This window comes from Cricetulus griseus, chromosome 2 (genome assembly GCF_003668045.3).
Source record: "Cricetulus griseus strain 17A/GY chromosome 2, alternate assembly CriGri-PICRH-1.0, whole genome shotgun sequence".
Taxonomy (NCBI): Eukaryota; Metazoa; Chordata; class Mammalia; order Rodentia; family Cricetidae; genus Cricetulus; species Cricetulus griseus.
In genome coordinates this window covers 435,290,022-435,310,671 of record NC_048595.1, presented here as the reverse complement: position 1 = coordinate 435,310,671, position 20,650 = coordinate 435,290,022, and positions in this window count along the sequence as shown.

The following is a 20,650-nucleotide window of genomic DNA, read 5'->3' as shown; positions in this document are numbered from 1 at the left end:
GCAAAAGTTACATCAGTATAATATGGATGGTTACAGGGGTAGAGTCCTGCATTTAAGCCTGTCATTAAATCTGAGTGCCCTATAGATAAATCACACTGCAAGGCTTCACATGCAGAGGTCATGATGCTGATTGCAGCCCCAACGGACCCCACTGCTTGTGAAGAAGACAATGGCGTTTGCACTTGGCAGTGACTTGAAATCTGTTCTTGTTTTCTCCTTCCCATTCCATAGACTTTCTGTTGCAAGCCCTCTGAAGACAAGGTCTATGCCTCACTATGACTTGTGGACATCTCAGAAGCCCATAGGCCATGGGGCCCAGAGGTTCTCTGAGGATGCCTGTAGTCTGTAAGCCCTGCCCACAGCTCACAGAAGGACATGGTTTGAGCACTCTGGGGAAAATGGAAGGCTAACCATTACATGGATAGCATTCTCAGGTTCCTGGAGCCCAGAATTCTTCCCAGAAATGTTAGGCCCTCTTGACTCATACTGGAGTGCAGTTTTAGGAAGAGTAAACATAACTGAAATATGCAGGAGTCAAGGATATCTGAGAAGAGAGGTAAATAATAGCTGGTGGGATCCTCACATGTCCAGGAAGTCAGATGACAGTAAGGAAGTGGTCACATGCTCCCTGCTGGACTCCCCAGCATTGGTATATAAGGGGCTCCCCCAGCAGGAAGGGGCATCACATCTCCCTCTCCTCTCCTGAGTCTCTCTCCTCACTAAACCTGAGTCCTCTCTACTGACACCATGGGTTGCTGTGGCTGTGGAGGCTGTGGTGGCTGTGGCTGTGGCGGCTGTGGCTGTGGCAGCTGCGGCTGTGGAGGCTGTGGCTGTGGTGGCTGTGGCTGTGGTGGCTGTGGTTGTGGCGGCTGTGGCTGTGGAGCTGTGGCTGTGTGGCTGGCGTGGCTGTGGTGGCGGCTGTGGCTGTGGAGGCTGTGGCTGTGTGGCTGCGGTTTGGTGGCTGGTTGTGGCGGCTGTGGCTGTGGAGGCTGCGGCTGCTGTGGTTGCTGTGGCTGCTGTGGCTGCTGCAAGCCTGTGATGGTCTGCTGCTGCCGCCGCACCTGCTGCAGCTCCTGTGGCTGTGGAAAGGGCTGTGGCTGTGGCTGTGGCTGTGGGAAGGGCTGTTGCCAGCAGAAGTGTTGCTGCCAGCAGAAGTGTGGCTGCAAGAAGTGCTGCTGCTAGGATGACAGCTGGCCTCTGGACTTCTGCTGTAGCTAACTGATGGAGGTGAGTCTGTCTGTCTGTCTATCTCTCTGTCTGCTCCTGGTGGGATTGTGAGTCACCAGCATAAACCAAGCTTATTGCCATTGCAACCTGGCATTTCTATAGTTGTTATCATCCTGCCAACACTTGATAGTCACCAAGCAAATAAATGAATCCAAGGCCTTCCCTGTCAGTTTCCATTCAATCATGACGATGGCAGATGTAGTCCGCATAGGTTATGCTATGACTTCCAAAATGCCTCTAACTCTACACCAATGACATGTTTCTCCATTGCATTGCCATATCTGTAATCATAAAGCTATTCTTGCTCAATAAACTTCAGTAAATTCACCTCAAACAGCGACTCTTGTGTGTTTCCTTTGCTTTCCCATCTCCAAACTGTCTTTCTATAGGTTGAAACGAGTTCCGTCTCAATGCATACCACAATGCTAGATATGCAAAAGCAGCAGAGAGCCAGAGACAAGGCAGAGTGATGCACATAGACAGGTGTGATGCTGATCCCAGGGGTGGTCTTCTGGTTGTTGGGGCAGACCCTTGCAGAGAGTCATGGCCCCAGCTCAGGATCCTCCTTTTCATCCCTCCTACTGGTCACAATCCAGGAAGCTTTGTTCTTTCCCTGCCAGGACATGCTGCCTCACCACGGATCTGAAGCTGCTGGGCCAAATTAATGTGATGGTTCTTCTCTGGGTAGCTTGCCTGCATTAGATTGGCCTGGGGGAGGGATGGAGCAAACTCTGGATATGTCTGTGGGTGTGTTTGCAGAGAGGATGAACAGAGTTCAGGGGAGAAGAATCACCCTAAATGTGAGTGCAACCATCTCATGGGCATGGGGTCCAGATGGAACATAGATAGATAGATAGATAGATAGATAGATAGATAGATAGATAGATGCTACCCTAGTGCCTCGCTTTTGTCTTTCTCTTCCTCTTAAGGGGACAAAAATGTCACAGCATTCCTGTGCCACATGTTTCCTGTGCCATCATGTTCTGCCAACACATAGGGCTGAGAAACCATTGACTCCATTCTCTGACACTGTGAGCCAACAGGAATATCTTAGTTTAGATTGTTCGTGGAAGCTATTTTGTCACATGACACTTAATGCAACAAATTGAAATAACATTTCAGAAACTTAACCAAAATCAACCTTAGCTCTTTCTCTCTAAGTTGAATGTCTTGGATTCTTTTGTTACAGGAATGGAAGGCCGACTCACCCATGCCCACCACAGGCATCCTCATGCACAAAGCAATGTGTTCCCAAATCTTCCCTCTTTGCTAGTTTCCTGCAGTCATTGCATTTCCCTGGTCATTTTAGTGTAGACTCCACATTACAGTACAGTGTACTTCATTTAGCAGCAAAGGGAGCTTTAAGGAGGGCAGGCATCCATGTGCTGAGCTCCTGAGAGCTCCGGGAGTCCTCCTGAAGAAAGAGAGGAGAGATTGTATGAGTCAGGGGGATCAAGGTCATGAGACAGCTGACATGGACTCTGGACCAACAGTTAGAGAGCCTGCAGGGAACCGACCCAGGCCCTCTGGATATGTGTGGCAGTTGTGTAGCTTGGTCTGTTTGTAAGGCTTCTAGCAATGAGGTCAGGGCCTGGGCCTGGTGCTTAGATGGCTTTTGGCAACCTGTTCCCCATTCTGGATTACCTTGCTCTGCTGGGTCCTATCTCAACTTGATGTGCCATGCTTTGTTCAAGCCCATGGGAGGCCTGCCCCTTTCTGAATGGTGACAAAGGAGGAGTGGATGGGGAGGGGGTAAATGGGACTATGTGTGAGTGGGTTGGGGAGAGGGGGGGAGGGGAGGAGGGAGGGGAAACAATGGTCAGAATGTAAAATAAATGAAAAAAAGGTTAATTAAATATAATAATTTTTAAAAAGGAGGGCAGGAATCTCAGTTGAGGTTGGCCTATGAGTTTGGGCCAGTGCATATCAGTTTCTTGAGTATGTCTGCCTTGGGCCCATTATGCTTGTCTTCCTTGTCACTCTGAGCTGGCACAGAACAGGAGCCCAGCCAGGTTATCTGAAACACTGGAATGATTCAGCCAAAGGAATAATGAGTAGAGTTCAGCTAAGAACACATAGACTAAGACTCCAGAGATGAGCCAGTGGTCAGTTTCCTTCTTCTTGGCAGTCATGAGTGGTGTTGATAGGGTGTGGATGAGCCTCCAGAAGCGAAGCAGTCAAATCAGTTTGCGTGTCACCTAGTTCTTGTCTCTTTTGCCTTGTCCCTCTGCAGGATCCCTAAGCTCGATGGCCTTAAGTTACCCAGGGCCCTTTCACTACTGTCAGCCTCCAGGATTCCTTCCTGGACCCACATCTCATTTGTCTCACCACTTCTCCCATATCTACACTTGGAATTGGCCTTTCCAATGGTTCCTGTTGTCTGACTGTAGAGGGATGAGGAAGAGTTCAGGTTCATCTCTCTGATTTCGTCATCTAATCCTCACTGCGGACCCTTGAGCCAGTCTCTTGATCATTACTGCTGGTCAGAAGAACTGCAGAGAAAGAATGTAACTGTTCATTTGTCATCCCTAACCCTGGTACTGGGGATAGTGAACTAGATGGATTTCCATATTCATTGCCAAATCCATGAGTTCCAGCTCCAATGAGGGATCTCGTTTCAAAAAATAGGATGGAGGAATCAAAGAAGACACTGGGCTTCTACCACTGACCTCCATATGCAAGTGTACACACATGAATAGGTACATATACCAAACACACACCACACACACACACACACACACACACACACACACACACACACACACACGGCAGAATGCATGTATTGTTTTACTTACCTTGTTTTTCTTTAATATGTTTTTCAAAATTCATCTATTTGTTTTATATCTGGGCCACAGCCTCACCCAATCCTTTCCTCCCAGGCTCTTTCCCCCATTTCCCCCACACACCCCTCCATCCATTCCTCTTCTGTCTTCCTCCAGGAAAGGGCAGGTCTCTTATGAGTATCAATAAAATATGTCATTGCTGAGTTGTGGTGGCACACACCTTTAATCCCAGCATTCGGCAGGCAGAGGCAGATGGATCTCTGTGAGTTCGAGACCAGCCTGGTCTATAAGAGCTGATTCTAGGACAGCCTCCAAAGCCACAGAGAAACCCTGTCTTGAACACCCCCAAACAAAACAAAACAAAACAAAAATCATAGTATATCAAGTTGTACTATGACTAAAAAACTCCTCATTTATTAAGGCTAGGTTACTTATCTTTTAAAATAAACTTTTTTTGAAAATTTCATAACATATACGCAATATAGTTTAGTATTATCCACTCCCATTTCCCTGCAACTCCCCTAGGACCCACCAATCTCTCTCCTTCTGATTCACATCTTCTTTAAAATTATTAATTGCCTCCTGAATTCAATTTGTGCTGGCCATAGGCAAATGGGTGTGGGGCCATCCACATGGGCAGTCTACCAGAAGGTACATGCCCAAAGAAAAGTGACTCTCCATCAGCAGTCATCAACAGCCAAATAGCTCCTCACTTAGGAGTGAGGACTTAGGAGCCCCTTTCCATCTACTGGAATACTGACTGGCTTGATTTCGTGCACGTCTTTTGTAGGCAAGCATAGCTACTGTGAGTTGATATGTGTGAGAGCCATGTTGTATCTAGAAGGCTGTGTTTCACTGCTCTCCTCTCTATCATCTGACTCTTACATCCTTTCTGCCCACTCTTTCATAATGTCCCTGGGATGGAGGAAGGTTCCACAGCTGAACATCCACAGTCTCTCATTCTCAGCAATTTGGCTATCTATGAGTCTTTGCTTTAAACACTACCTACTGCAAAAAGCTTCTCTGACCAAGAAAGACTAAAAGCAGAATAAATTTATGGGTAGAAATGTAAATATTGGTAATATGGCATTTAGCTGAATATCACCAGTAGTTTCACCCCTAGGGCCTATGATAGCCCCAGTCATAAGAGTTTTGACCAGGTTTGTAGCATCCCATGTGAAATCCTTCCTGTGAAGTAGTCCTCAAATTCAAGCATAATGTGATTGGTTATTTCCTTAACCATTGTGCCACTATTACACTAGTGGGCACAGCTTTCCTACCAAGTTGGTATTGTGGCATGCACAATGTATTCAGGGCAAGATCATTAAGGTCTTTTCTCCCCCATCCAATTGTGTGGTACTTTCTAGTAATATGCTATAACAATAACTCTTTCTGCCAGCTGCCTGAGTTCTGCAGCCACATTAGGGCCCCCAAATACAACACAGAGACTTATATTAGGTACATTGCTTCTGGCCAATGACTAGGATTTCTTATATGCTAGCTCAGTCTTAATTATCAACCATAACTACAATCTATATATTTTATAAAGACTTATCTCACCGAGGACGCCAGCAGCATGTGTCTTCTCTTGCCGGGATCACAAGGTGACTCTTGTCTTTACTACATTTCCCAGAATCCTCCTCGACTCCAAGTCCCACCTATCTTGCTTTCCTATTGGCCAACAGTGTTTTACTTATCAATCAATAAGACAAATATATACACAGAAGGACTTCCCCCATCACTATGTAAACTAGCAACCAAGGGAAGAGTTTTCTGACTTGCGATTTGAGGTTGAAAGTTTCAGTTTGAGTTTGGCTTCTCAATGTTCTACAATCAAGGTGGGTAGTATCTTCAGGGAAAAAAAGTGTTGAATTTTGTTATGAAGGTATCTTCAGTAATAAGCAATTGAATTTGCTTATTCAATTGAGGCAACTGAGGACAATTAACAACAGCCTGTATTATTTTGGGTTCCTTGGAGCTTCCCTGACCAATAGGGAGGTAAGCTTTGGCTGGTAGTAACAATTACTTCAAATAACTGATGTCCTCTGGAAGCCCTGTTGTCCACCAATGGGGAAACCTCTAACACAACTCCCATTTCCATATTGTGCATTGATTAGCCTACAAAGTAGGAGATGTCCCTAAGGCTTCTACACACCCTTAGTTTTGCTTAACTAACACCTTACACTCTGCCCCATCTACCTATACTGTTTTATTCTTAAAATAGATGTCAGATGTGGTAACAAGAGGAAATAGGATAAGCTCAGGGAAGCAACAAAGGTTTGTTTCCCCCCAGAATTCTGGAGAGATGGAGTGCTTGCACGCCAAGAAGAGGCTCACATGGTAGGGAACAGCAGGAGAGAAAGCTCAGCCAGCCAGGCTGAAGAGAGGAGTGAGGGAGTGTGATGGTGCAGTTTACAAACAAGAGGCATCAGTGTGCTCTACCTGTGTCTCTTAGAGCCAGTTCTCAGAGGTGGACAAGGATAACTTGTGTGACCAACGCTAACTTTATAGAGGGACATCTGACTACCCGGATGGGTTACTCAAACTTTCCAAGACAGTGTAGCATGGCCATTTAATGTACATGTTTTTGTCAGACATGGTGCTTGGTCCTCTTGGCAGAATACCATTTTACTGAAAACAAGATCTAAGTGCAAATTTATAATGGCTACTAAAAATAAAATAAACAAAAGCAAAGGGCATGTCAGACTGAACACAGTTCACTATCGCAATGATCTGAATAAAGGATGAAACATGCAGTCTCTATTTTGCTACTCTTATGCTATGGGGCTGAACTTGGCCTGCACATCCATATCCTGAAGATGTAACTCCCAAGACCCCCAAAAGTAGATGTCATCTGGAGATACCATCTTTACAGTAACTACAAAAGGCAGTTAAGTCCCCATAGGCCACTAGGGTGGTGTGCTGGATAACTTTATGTGAACTTGACACAAGCTAGAGTCATTTGAGACGCAGGAAGCTCAGTTGAGAAAATGCTTGTGTGAGATCTGGCTGTATGCAAGCATGTAGAGTATTTTCTTAATTAATGATTGACGGGGGAAGGCCCAGACGATTGTGGGTGGAGCCATCCCTGGGCTGGTGCTCCTGGGTGCTATGAGAAAGCTGACTGAACAAGTTATGAGGAAGAAGACAGTAAGTAGCACTCCTCCATGGCCACTTCATTAGCTCTTGCCTCCAGGTGCCTGCTCTGTTTGAGTTTCTGTCCTGACTTCTTCAGTGATGACCAGGTGTATGGAAGTATAAGCCAAACAAATCTTCTCGTACATGAGTTGCTTTGGCCATGGTGATTCATCACAGCAGTGATAACCATAAGTAAGAAAGCAGGTGTAAATTTGTCATGACTGAGATGTTCAGTGAAGGAGGAAAAGAGGATACAGACATGAGGCAGACCCTGTGAAGACAGAGAGGTATCCAAGTCCGCTAACACCTTGGCCTTGCACTTCCAGGAGGGGAAATATGAGAAAATAAACAACTCTGATCCAAGCAGCCACTCCCAGGTACTTGATGGAAGTAGAGAAAGGAAAATGGTGTCACTCTGGTTTTTCTTTTTTCCCTTTTGATCAATCTGGGCCCCATGTCCATCCATGGGATGGCTCTACCCTTATTTGGGGAGATACTTTCCGGTTCATCCTCTCTGCATACATACCTACAGACATATCTAGAGTTGACTCCATCCCTCCCCCAGGCCAATCTAATGCAGGCAAGCTACCCAGACAAGAACCATCACATTAATTTGGCCCAGCAGCTTCAGGTCCGTGGTGAGGCAGCATGTCCTGGCAGGGAAAGAACAAAGCTTCCTGGATTGTGACCAGTAGGAGGGATGAAAAGGAGGATCCTGAGCTGGGGCCATGACTCTCTGCAAGGGTCTGCCCCAACAACCAGAAGACCACCCCTGGGATCAGCATCACACCTGTCTATGTGCATCACTCTGCCTTGTCTCTGGCTCTCTGCTGCTTTTGCATATCTAGCATTGTGGTATGCATTGAGACGGAACTCGTTTCAACCTATAGAAAGACAGTTTGGAGATGGGAAAGCAAAGGAAACACACAAGAGTCGCTGTTTGAGGTGGATTTACTGAAGTTTATTGAGCAAGAATAGCTTTATGATTACAGATATGGCAATGCAATGGAGAAACATGTCATTGGTGTAGAGTTAGAGGCATTTTGGAAGTCATAGCATAACCTATGCGGACTACATCTGCCATCGTCATGATTGAATGGAAACTGACAGGGAAGGCCTTGGATTCATTTATTTGCTTGGTGACTATCAAGTGTTGGCAGGATGATAACAACTATAGAAATGCCAGGTTGCAATGGCAATAAGCTTGGTTTATGCTGGTGACTCACAATCCCACCAGGAGCAGACAGAGAGATAGACAGACAGACAGACTCACCTCCATCAGTTAGCTACAGCAGAAGTCCAGAGGCCAGCTGTCATCCTAGCAGCAGCACTTCTTGCAGCCACACTTCTGCTGGCAGCAACACTTCTGCTGGCAACAGCCCTTCCCACAGCCACAGCCACAGCCACAGCCCTTTCCACAGCCACAGGAGCTGCAGCAGGTGCGGCGGCAGCAGCAGACCATCACAGGCTTGCAGCAGCCACAGCAGCCACAGCAACCACAGCAGCCGCAGCCTCCACAGCCACAGCCGCCACAACCACAGCCACCACAACCGCAGCACCACCACACCGCCACAACCACAGCCACCACAGCCACAGCCACCACAGCCACAGCCTCCACAGCCGCAGCTGCCACAGCCACAGCCGCCACAGCCACAGCCACCACAGCCTCCACAGCCACAGCAACCCATGGTGTCAGTAGAGAGGACTCAGGTTTAGTGAGGAGAGAGACTCAGGAGAGGAGAGGGAGATGTGATGCCCCTTCCTGCTGGGGGAGCCCCTTATATACCAATGCTGGGGAGTCCAGCAGGGAGCATGTGACCACTTCCTTACTGTCATCTGACTTCCTGTACGTGTGAGGATCCCACCAGCTATTATTTACCTCTCTTCTCAGATATCCTTGACCTTTGCATATTTCAGTTATGTTTACTCTTCCTAAAACTGCACTCCAGTATGAGTCAAGAGGGCCTAACATTTCTGGGAAGAATTCTGGGCTCCAGGAACCTGATAATGCTATCCATATAATGGGTAGCCTTCCATTTTCCCCAGAGTGCTCAAACCATGTCCTTCTGTGAGCTGTGGGCAGGGCTTACAGACCACAAGCATCCTCAGAGAACCCCTGGGCCACATGGCCTATGGGCTTCTGAGATGTCCACAAGTCATAGTGAGGCATAGACCTTGTCTTCAGAGGGCTTGCAACAGAAAGTCTGTGGAGTGGGAAGGAGAAAACAAGAACAGATTCCAAGTCACTGCCAAGTGCAAACGCCATTGTCTTCTTCACAAGCAGTGGGGTCTGTTGGGACTGCAATCAGCATCATGACCTCTTCATGTGAAGCCTTGCAGTGTTATTTATCTGTTGGGCACTCAGATTTAATGACAATTTTCATAACCAGACAAGAAATCATTCTGGAATATGCATTTTGATGATATGATGATTTATATCGCTTGATTTAGGGAAGGAAGAAGTTTTTTTCCCTCTTGTGTTTGGATATTAAATATGGGTGAAAGATACACTAAGACCCTTACATGGGTGGGTTCTTCTATCTTAGAACCTTTTCTTGTTCTTTTGTTTCTTAGAGAAATTGAGAGTGGGCCACCGACTGGGGCATAATGCAAGGACAGTAGAGTCAGAGGTGAGCTGATTGAGGTCAGCATAGGAGGGAAAAGGCATTTACTGCCCTGAGATATGGTGCATTGCTACAAGTTGTGGTGGGGTTGAGAGGTGACACAAACAAGGTGACTGTAAGCATGCATACCAAAACCTCACAAACACAAGTAAATGCTTTTCTTCAAGAATACATGGACGAAGCCTTTCGGTTGACCCCTGAGAACTCACAGGCAACAGCAAGGATTAGTGAGGTCACCAAAGATCCTTGCCCTTTGGGGTGGTCCTGATTCACTGCCCATGACCTGTTTCCTGAATCTGGTTAAGCTGTACTGTGAAGATCTGAGCAAAAACAAAGGTTGGACTTCCATGGGCTCATTGGGTCTGTTCTTTTCTGACACCACACATTTGAGTGGTCACAAAGCTCAGGTTGAGGAAAAGTAGAGAACTGTGGTCAGGTTCAAAGCTGCTGAAGAGCTGAGACAACAGATCTAACGGGAGAGTGGATATGGAAGTAAGAGAAAGGAAGGTTTCAAACAGGACTTTTGAGGATTGGCGCATGAGGCCTGTTCAAGTGCCAGGGTGGAGGGTTGGTAATTTGGAGGACATTTGGCTTGAGTTGAGAGTGGAACACTGAATGTGCCTCAGAGGGACCAGGCAAGAAGATGGAGTCCAGAATGGAATATGGATGGATTCGGTGCTGAGGTGAGTTCAACTGACTTAGTGGAGAGGACCTGCTCGACACTACTGCTCTACTCAGGAAAATGAAGTATGGAAATTAAATCCAGGCTAATGCATTGAACCAGGAAGGGAGTTAGTTTAGTGACAGGAGTGGGGAGAGAAGAGAAGATTGTACCAGGACTTAATACACAGTTTAATGAGTTAAGAAAAGGGAGAATCATGTCATTTCCTGTAGTCCCTCTCTCTCTCTTTTAATTAAGTAGGGAGCATGCAAACTCACAAACTAATAGCTAGGCAGCTAATGGTGTGAAAATCACAGTAATGTAGATGTAACAAGTTTTTGAAGAAAAATCTATTTGGATGTTCCTAATTTGCCTTTTCCTTTGCGAGTTCTTATTATAGCACGGAGAGTTCAAATGGATGATGGAGAGAAAGGCATTGAGGAGGAACAGGGAAAGGCTGCAAACAGACAACAGAGTGTCCACTCCTGCAAATTGGAAAGATGCAGTGTGCTGCTGAGAAAGTGAACGCTCCTCCCCGACATCAGCATCTCCTGACTTGTTTCAAGCACGGCTTTACAAAGGAAAAGTCAGTGCTAGCAAGGGTGCTAGGTCATGTGAAGTGCATGGGACATAAACAAGGGAGAACCTTGGATGACCCTGCTGTGAAAACAGCAGCTGTTCCACCAGGAAGTGACCACAGGTCATGTGTCCTCCATTCTTCCCTTTCCCCTTTCCCAAGATGGTACTTAAGGGGTTCCCCTGGTAGAAGGAGACATCACATCTCCCTCTCCTCTCCTGAGTCTCTCTCCTCACTGTACCTGAGTCCTCTCTACTGACAACATGGGTTCCTGTGGCTGTGGTGGCTGTGGTGGCTGTGGCGGCTGTGGCGGCTGTGGCGGCTGTGGTGGCTGTGGTGGCTGCAACAGTTGTACCACCTGCAGGTGCTATCGGGTTGGATGTTGTGGAGGCTGCTGTGGTTGCTGTGGCTGTGGTGGCTGTGGCTGTGGTGGCTGCGGCTGTGGTGGCTGTGGCTGTGGTGGTTGTGGTTGTTGTGGATGCTGTGGCTGCTGCAAGCCTGTGATGGTCTGCTGCTGCCGCCGCACCTGCTGCAGCTCCTGTGGCTGTGGAAAGGGCTGTGGCTGTGGCTGTGGCTGTGGGAAGGGCTGTTGCCAGCAGAAGTGTTGCTGCCAGCAGAAGTGTGGCTGTAAGAAGTGCTGCTGCTAGGATGACAGCCATCAGCTTTCTGTTTCTGGGTCATGGGTACCAGGAAGCCGGGGCCTTTCCTCCAGCCTCCACACCAGGTGCCCTTTCCTCTGCCTGTCCTGGTATATCTCCCCGACTGTGGCTTTGCTTCTAGATCCTGAGTTCCCCTCTTTTCTGCTTTAGTGTTTCTAACCTTCTATCTGAAGTGTGTTCTCTCCAGGAACAAGCAGCAGAGTCCTGCAGAAGTCACTCCACTGTTCTCCAGCAGAACACGGTGTCAACACTAACCCTAACCCTAAACCTAACCCTAACCCTAACCCTATTCATCTTTCTGATGAATAGAATGCTTCTTCCCCATTCATTTCCCATCTCCACACCTTTTCTTTATCCCTACTTATCCAGTACTCTTTTTGTTTCATAATAAAATACAAATGACCACTGAAAATTTCCATTGTCTCTTCTTTGGTGTGACCATGTTTTCCCCAGTCCTAAAAGTTCTTCAAAATTCTTACAAAAGCCTTTGGTGGACACCAATGGTGGCAGTGTGGCCAGCAACCTTGAGGCCAGCTCTCTTTCCTTGTGCTCTGCACAGTCCTGGTTGTCAACACACTGGCAGGACTCAAGGCTCTACTTCTCTTCCATCAGAGATCCATTTCCACGTAGTATTTGTTACAGATAATAAATGTGTCACTGTTAAAAATACCTGAGCAAGTCAACTTAAAGGACAGAAGATACATTTAAGCTGACGAGTTCATGCCTTTCAGCTCACACTTGCCTGGCCCTATCCCAGAGGACTTGTGTTGAGGCAAAATGCTATGGCAGGAAGTACATGACGGAACCAAGATGCACAGCCGATGGCAGTTGGGTATAAAGTGGCAGAGCAATCAATAGGGGAAGCAGCGAGGAACAGGGACCTGCTCTCTTCAGCTAGACCTCACTCAAGTTCCCATTACCTCTCCATGGCCCATTAGAGGGTCAACTCACTGTTGAAGTCAGAACCCTCAGGACAAAGCCCATCTCTGAATATTGCTGCATTGGGGCCGAAGCCTTCACCACCTGAATCCCTAGAAGACAACTCAGCTCCAGATTGTGAAAGTCAAGTCCATGAATACACCCAGAACTGTTTTACATGCATACACACACACACACACACACACACACACACACACACACACACACACACACACACACATGCTGTACAATTTTTCAGAAACATTGATTACTGAAATACAGATAATACAATTTTCTTTATTTCTATCTATTGAGAACATTCACCATTGGCCCGGAGGATAGACGACAGGTCTGTTTTGCTTTGTTTGATTTCCTGTAACTTCAGCTATGATGTGCACTTAAAATTTTGACGCTGCCCCTTTAGCTTCTCCAGCTGTCTAACTACACACCACTGGCAATGAGTGAGCATTAACAGACAGCACTGACCTTTCATCTGCTTAGCAGAAACTTTAGGGCCGAATGCACTGTGGGGAGGAAGCTGCTGCTCCTGCAATTACTTCTGAACATCCTTCAGGGCTTTTATTTCAGATGATGCCAGCCAGAGAAGAGCACAAGAATGGCCTTAAATCTGCACCAGCTCAGCGTGTCATCAGGGTGATCTGGTGTTCATCATAATATCATTATGGATTCTCTACTTCACAGCCCTGCGGCCATTTAAAATCATGCAATGGATGAAGCCTGATCTAAAATTTCTGATGCTAAAAACTGTGCCCTGGAGTTACAGGTGAGAAAAGACCTCTGCAGTGCGAACGCACCTATGCCTCCCCAGCAAAGTTCCATTGTGTCTTTCCTCAGGGAAGGCACTCTTGGGGATTTCACCCTGCTTTTCATTCTTGCTGCAGATGGGCACTCTTCCCCCACTCTTTCACCTCTGGCCATGCCTTACTGGCTTTACATTCCTTTGTCTCTGGTCACCACATTAGTTCTCCTGAGAACTCCTAGAACCCCAATGCCTGTTTCCAGGGAGCCCACTGCTTGCCTTTCACTTACATTCTCACCACAATGAGAGCATTGTTAAGATTTCCAGTTGCTTGCAAAATCATTGGAGAGCTTCGTTAATGATCTGTGACTTATGTTTTATTGCTCATTTCTTTCTATTGTTTTAGACTTATGAGCCTAGAGAAATCCTTGAGGTTTGGGCTGTGCTCAAAGCTGTGTCCTGAGAGGAAAAAAATTTCTCTTTGGGTAGGCATTAGTCAGGGTTCTCCAGAGGACCAGAGAATGAATACGTAGTACAAAACAGGTTTGTGAGACTGGCTTACATGATAACGATAAGGGCCTGAGGAGTCCGAGATGGCTGTTTGCACACTGGAGGGGCTAGGAACATGGCAGCTTCATGCAAGTGGCTGGATGCCTCATCTACCCCAATCTGTGGCTAAGAGCCTGGAGGATGGAGGAGTCCTGGAAAGCCATTCATTCACCTTCTGCCCATGTAAGAAAACCAGAGAAGGGGGCTGGAGAAATGGCTCAGCAGTTCAATTCCCGGCAACCACATGGTGGCTCACAACCACCTTGAATGAGATCTGGTGTCCTCTGCTGGCATGCAGGCAGAAGACTGTATACATGATAAATAAATAAAATCTTAAAAAAAAGAAAAGAAAAGAAAAGAAAAGAAAAGAAAAGAAAAGAAGAGAAAAGAAAACCAGAGAAGCTGTGTTCTGATGTTAGCAAAGGATGGGGGCTACACAAGCAGCAACAGGATAGCTTCGGTCAGCAGCAGGGAGTAAAAGCAGGCAGGCAAAAGAACACACCCGCTTTCCCCTCAGATCTCTTTCTGTATGAACTGCCACTAAAAGGTGCTTCCCCTCTGGATAAGTGTCCTTCAGTTAATTCCTCTAGGACATACCCCCATGGACCTGCCCAGAGGCATGTTTCTTGCTTAACCCCAGGTCAAGTCAAGGTGACCACTGAAATTAGCCAGTGCAAGTCAGATCTATGTTCCTTTCACCAAGGAAAGGAGCCCAGACACAAATTATCTCTAACAACCACAAGCCATTTTGCTGACTAAATAAAAAGACAGGCCGTCTTACTCAAACCTCACGTCTTCGGAAGTTTTGAAAATTGCTAAAACGGACTTTTCTTCCTGCGGTTAAGAATTCTTTGAAAGGCTCTCAGCTACAAAGCCAAGCTTGGTGGAGCAAAGACTAGAGAGTGATTTTAGTTCACCAGCCAATGGTGCAGCCCCAAGTTGCAGTGAATCTTCCTACCACAGTTAACCCAATGTAGGTAACCCTCATGCACCAAGATTTGTTGCCTAAGTGAGGCTACACCCTGCCAAGTTCACAAACGGGATTCGCCATCACAGCTTCCTGAAACAAAACCCTTGCCTTCCTATTCCTTATGACTTTGGCATTGTTTGCTCTCCCTGTCACACTCAGTACAGGTGGACCTGTGATGCAGAGGAATCCATGTGGTGCAGACAGAGCTAGAGTTCAGAGAGCATCTGGCTGAAGACCATGCAGAGGAGGCTCTGGACTGCAATGAGAGGATGGCCAATAATGCTGTGTGACCCCCATGTTCTTTCTGTGATCACAGGTTCTTCCCTCAGTGCGTGTCTATATTATTTAGTCACGGGACCAGGACCTAACCTGATGACCTCATTTTAATGTAACTATACCTTTTTTGTTTGTTGGTTGGTTGGTCTGGTTTTTCAAATTGGGTTTCTCTGTGTCGCTTTGGAGCCTGTCCTGGAACTCCCTCTGTAGACCAAGCTGGCCTCAAATTCATCGAGATCCGCCTGCCTCTGCCTCCCATTTGCTGGGATTAGAGGTGTGCACCACCACCACCTGGCTGTTACTACACCTTTAACTATTCTAGCTCAAATAGCACCCCTTTCTGAGGTGTTGGGAATTATGATTTTAGCAGACAAATGGGAGGGAGCACATTTCTGAAAGACCTCAGAAGAGGTACTTTCGTAGAAGGAGACCCGCACCCAGGAATCAGCGAGACCACGGACTTGGATGCAAAACCGCAAGAGGTTTTATTGCATACTCGGGTACCCGGGGCGACTTAGCTTCTGTGTGGCTAAGTGCGCCGAGCCAAGGGAGAGGGGTCCTTATATAGCAAAAAGCACGGTGCAGAAGCGAAAAGCATAGTTACAGGGATTCTATTGGACAATTTAATGAGGTACAGAGCATTTTCTCAAGGTTTGATAATTAGGCGAAGGGCCTTTATCTTCTGCCGCATCCAGATGGCTGACCTTGGGACGGAGCGATCCGGCTGGGGGGAGCGCGGTGCCAGGCGGGGCGGGCCGGGCCGCGCCCTGCCGGGGTGAAGGCTTGGGAGGCCCCGGCAGCTCCGCGGCCCCCGTGTCCTTGGCCTTGGAGGCGGCTCCCCGCTCGCAGCTCCTGGACAAGCAGCACCGCTGCTCTCCCAGCTCAAGTTCCCCTTCCAGGCGCCGCCCGCGCTGCACTCTCCAGCCCCTGGCCGAACCCTGGCCCTGCCCTGCTCAGTCCCCGCCGCGCTGCCCTCGGTCAACTGCTCCTCCCGCCTGCTCCAGAGAGAACACCCAGCACCAGCACAGGCGGGGAAGACAGAGGGGCAGGGTGCATGCAGAAGCATTCCGAGCGGGTCTTTCATTTCAACCTACCACAAATGAATGACAAAACACAGGGACCTGATATGTGTCATCCTCACTCAGGTTGCTTTGCTGGTATCCTGCATGCACTCAATCTTCCCTCTTGTCTATTGTCTCACGTGACCCCCGGTAATCATCATAGATTTGTATTTACCTTCTTTTCCACGGCGAAGAGTCACCTATTGAGCAGAAAGAATTGTGTCTCAATATCCCTCTGTCAGTACCATGCCTGAAAAAGATGTCCATGAAATGGCAGTGGCGCACTGTCCTGGGAATTTTGAGCACCCCTATTAGGTAGGGAGGTGCCCACCCTTGTTACTTCTGGTCACAAGTTCCTCTTTCTGTCCACCGCTAGTAACACTCAGAGGCACCAATGAAGTCTGTCCCGCGCGATGGCCTTGCCAGCAAGAACAATACAAGACATTCGGATCCTTCTGTAGTAAAGCTTTATGCGTCTTGAGAGAGAGAGAGAGAGCATAAGCTTACAAAAGCGGAGACCCCGAGCCAAGAATCCCGTCCCCTAATAAAGGCTCATAAACTCTGAGCAATGCGTATACAGCTGGGATAGGTGCATGACTCGTCACCCTATATGACGCCATGGAATAGGCGGGGCTAGGCAGTGGAAAAACACTGGGCACATGGATACCAATGTTGTTTACTTGATCCGGCAGTGGATGTCAGCGCCATCTTGTAATGGCGAATGTGAGTGCGGCTCCTCACAGAAGTCTGCTAGCTTCTTTTGTTATACACTCCACTACATCAGCCCTCCATCATTTTGATGCTCACATGAGTGATTGACTTTTCGCCCATGCTGCTCACACCCTTGTGACCCCCTTCTCGGCATGGGTGGACTCATCTCTCCAGGATCTCTGAGTACAATAAACTTTTTGATCCCTGAGCTTTTGTTCTGAGTCCTCCTATGACCATATCTGAGATATTTTTTAAGAATAAAATAGTCCGTGCATTCTTCACAAATCTATACTAACGTTTAGTGATGATGACCTGTCAACCCCTCACTGTACCCATCTTCTACAGCCATGGGCCAAGAGCAAACTCGTTTCCAGGGAATGGGACAAGGAAAGCAAGCATCTAGAAGGAGTTGGGTCTTAGGTCCAAGGAAAGGATGTGTGCTCCAGAGTTCTGATCAGTATTATTGTTGAAGCTCAAGAGTCCTGTGTGAGAAACAGCTGCCCTTTGGTCAGATGAATGAACTTGAACTCTTTCCTCATTCCTCCATCTTGGGAGATAGCAGGTCCCAAGAGAAGAGAAAATTCCAAGAGTAGATATGGCAGGAGAGGAAGAGATAGACAGTGGGTCTGAGAATGAACCCTGCAGGCTGAAAGTAATTAAAGGGCTCTGGGTAACCTGCTGCTGTTGAACTCTCAGGGATCCTATAGTGTGGTTGTTTGGATATGCCCAGTGTCTCAGTTTACTTCCTGATGCCTGCAGGTCAAGATGTAGGTCAGCTCCTGCTCTAGCACCATGGCTGCCAGCACATCACCATGTCATACCATGATGATAACAGACTAAACCTCTGAAAATATATGCCACCCCAATTAAAAGTTTTTGCTTTATAAGAGTTGCGTGGTCGTAGTGTCTCTTCACGGGAATAGTAACCCTAGCTAAGACATGCAGACAGATGGACAAAGCAACAGAGACAAGCACAAGTGATACACAATCCACCCTATGAACTTAGTCTCGGGAGACGGATCCACACCTCATCAGCAACACCCTGACTTGCCCCTGGAAGTGGCAACTGGCTTTCCAAGGGCTCTTCTTGAGTCTTATGGCAGGTGTTCATTGGCTCATTGCACTCTTGTTTCCTTTGGTTCTGTCAACTCCATGTGTCATCTCTAGCATGGAAATTTCTGTTCTGGCCTGGGCTCTGCTTAGAAATACAAGGAGGCACTCTAAATGGACCTGGAGAAACACAGTGCAGGGAAACACGCTGAAGGACTCAGGCTTCCCTTGGTTCGGTCTGACCACCTGGTGATTGCTAGGACTTCCAAACAAGACTTTCCACTCTCACTTGCCTGCTACATAAACCCTCAAAGTGCTAGACTCCAGAGTTTACAGAGACCAGAGGGGAAATTAACTAAAGAGACATATGAAGACATATTGCATTGTGTGTGTGGACACTCCCTGGGGGTGTGTAGGGGACACTGTAAGCCATGCCTGCTAGAAGCTGGCTACAGGAGTGCCCGACCATGCCGTTTTTTCTGTAGTCCACTTTATACTCCTCAGGGCGTGGTCAAGGTGATGTCAGGGTGACTCGGGATAGGGTTAAAAGGGACAGACAAGGCACATGGGGCTCCTCTCTCTAGCCTCCCTTCCCTTGCTGCCCCTGGCACATTCTGGCTCGGGTTTGGCTGGCATTTATCTAATAAAAGATATCTTAACCTCACAGATTATGTATCTTCTCTTAATAGGGGTGCTTTGAGGTTTGTCTGTTTTTGGTTTTTGTTTTCGGTGTCTTTTTTGTTTGTTTGTTTTGTTTGTTTAATGCTGACCACATCACAACTGACATTGAACTGTGGCTTAGAGTGGCAGCTAGGAGTTCTATGACAGCTAACTATAGCTCAACTTTGTCATCCAGATCTTGGACAGATGGATCAGAGGGTGAGATGGTCCATGAGGAGTATGAAGTGGACTACAGAGATAACGGACAAGAGAGGCGAAGAGACCCAAGGAGTCTTTGAAGTGATCTCAGCAGTGAGGCCATGAACAGTGAGATCAGCATGCAGCAGAAAAGGACACTAGGAGTACACAGAATATGGCCTTACAAAGGAGGACCCTCAACATCAATCAGGCTTCATACATAAACATTTGGGAAGTGATCTAATAGTTTTGCATTTGCCTTTGATTGCTATCGAGAGAAATTGGCAGTACACCCCAGCTGTTAACATTGAAATGCCAAGGGTGAGAAGGTGCCCCACCCCCACATCCCTCCCTTCTCACATCCACAGAGGGCCAATTATCTATAAATCTATATCTACTGCAAACCATTTATCTCACCTTTAATTCTTGGCTTCCTTTATACACACAGCCTTATCTACTGAGATAACACTCATAGTCTTTATGGAAGTTTAGAGAATGGAAAGATGGGGGCAAAAAAGAGACGAATCTTTGAGGTTGGTTTAGTGTAATTTATTAAGACAGGAATTGCTTTGTGTACACAGATAAGCTTTGCAGAGTTTAAAACAGAGCATTAAAATGGGCATTTTAGGAAGGTGCATCTGTCACAGTTGTGATGAGAATGCTGTGATTAGTGGAGAAGGCTGTATGTTTATTAATGTCCATGATAGTTAGTAAATGACGATAAGGTACAAAACTACAAAGTGTGAGATTCCCACAGGCTGGTGATAGATTCAGGTCACAACTGTAACCTACAGACCAGATGGGAGCAGACAGACAGACAAAATTCACCTATAATAGTTACCTGTGGGAGAGGTCCAGAGGGAGGGTGACCAGCCTAGCAGCAGCACTTCTTGCAGCCACACTTCTGCTGGCAGCAACACTTCTGCTGACAACAGCCCTTCCCACAGCCACAGCCACAGCCACAGCCCTTTCCACAGCCACAGGAGCTGCAGCAGGTGCGGCGGCAGCAGCAGACCATCACAGGCTTGCAGCAGCCACAGCAGCCACAGCATCCACAGCAGCCACAGCCACCACAGCCACAGCCGCCACAACCACAGCCACCACAGCCACAGCCACCACAGCCACAGCCTCCACAGCCGCAGCTGCCACAGCCACAGCCGCCACAGCCACAGCCACCACAGCCTCCACAGCCACAGCAACCCATGGTGTCAGTAGAGAGGACTCAGGTTTAGTGAGGAGAGAGACTCAGGAGAGGAGAGAGGGATGTGATGCCCCTTTCTGATGGGGGAGCCCCTTAAGTATCCACTCTGGGGAGGAAGTGAGCCTGGAGTCAGTTCTACTTCCTCGTTGTTATGTAGATATCCTCAACAGAACCTCACGGGACACGTGGACACGTGGACACGTGGACTTCCTTCAAGCATTCTTCTAGCTTGAAAGAACTTGCTATGCTTAGTCTTTATTTTCTGTTTAGAGCTATCATTAATATAAACCAGTAAACAACCATAGGTTCTCCTCTCTTTCCTACCTCTCTCCCTCCCACTCCTGTACCTCCACTGACTTCTCTCAGCTATCTTTTTCTCCCCTGCCATAGCTGAACAGGGTGCCATACACAGACGCCAGTTGATGGTCTGTGATATTCCTATCCATTAGCTTGTAGAAGGTTCTACTGCTGCAGAATATTTTGTAAATTGAAAGGGGGGAAGTGTTTGTGTATAACAGGTTTGCATCCTGCTCAGCTGAGTTCTTGGAATGTTTCTGGTTCTAGCTACAAACAATCAGCCTGTGCCATGAGGACAACCCTGGAGGCATGATTTCCTTCAGACAGTTT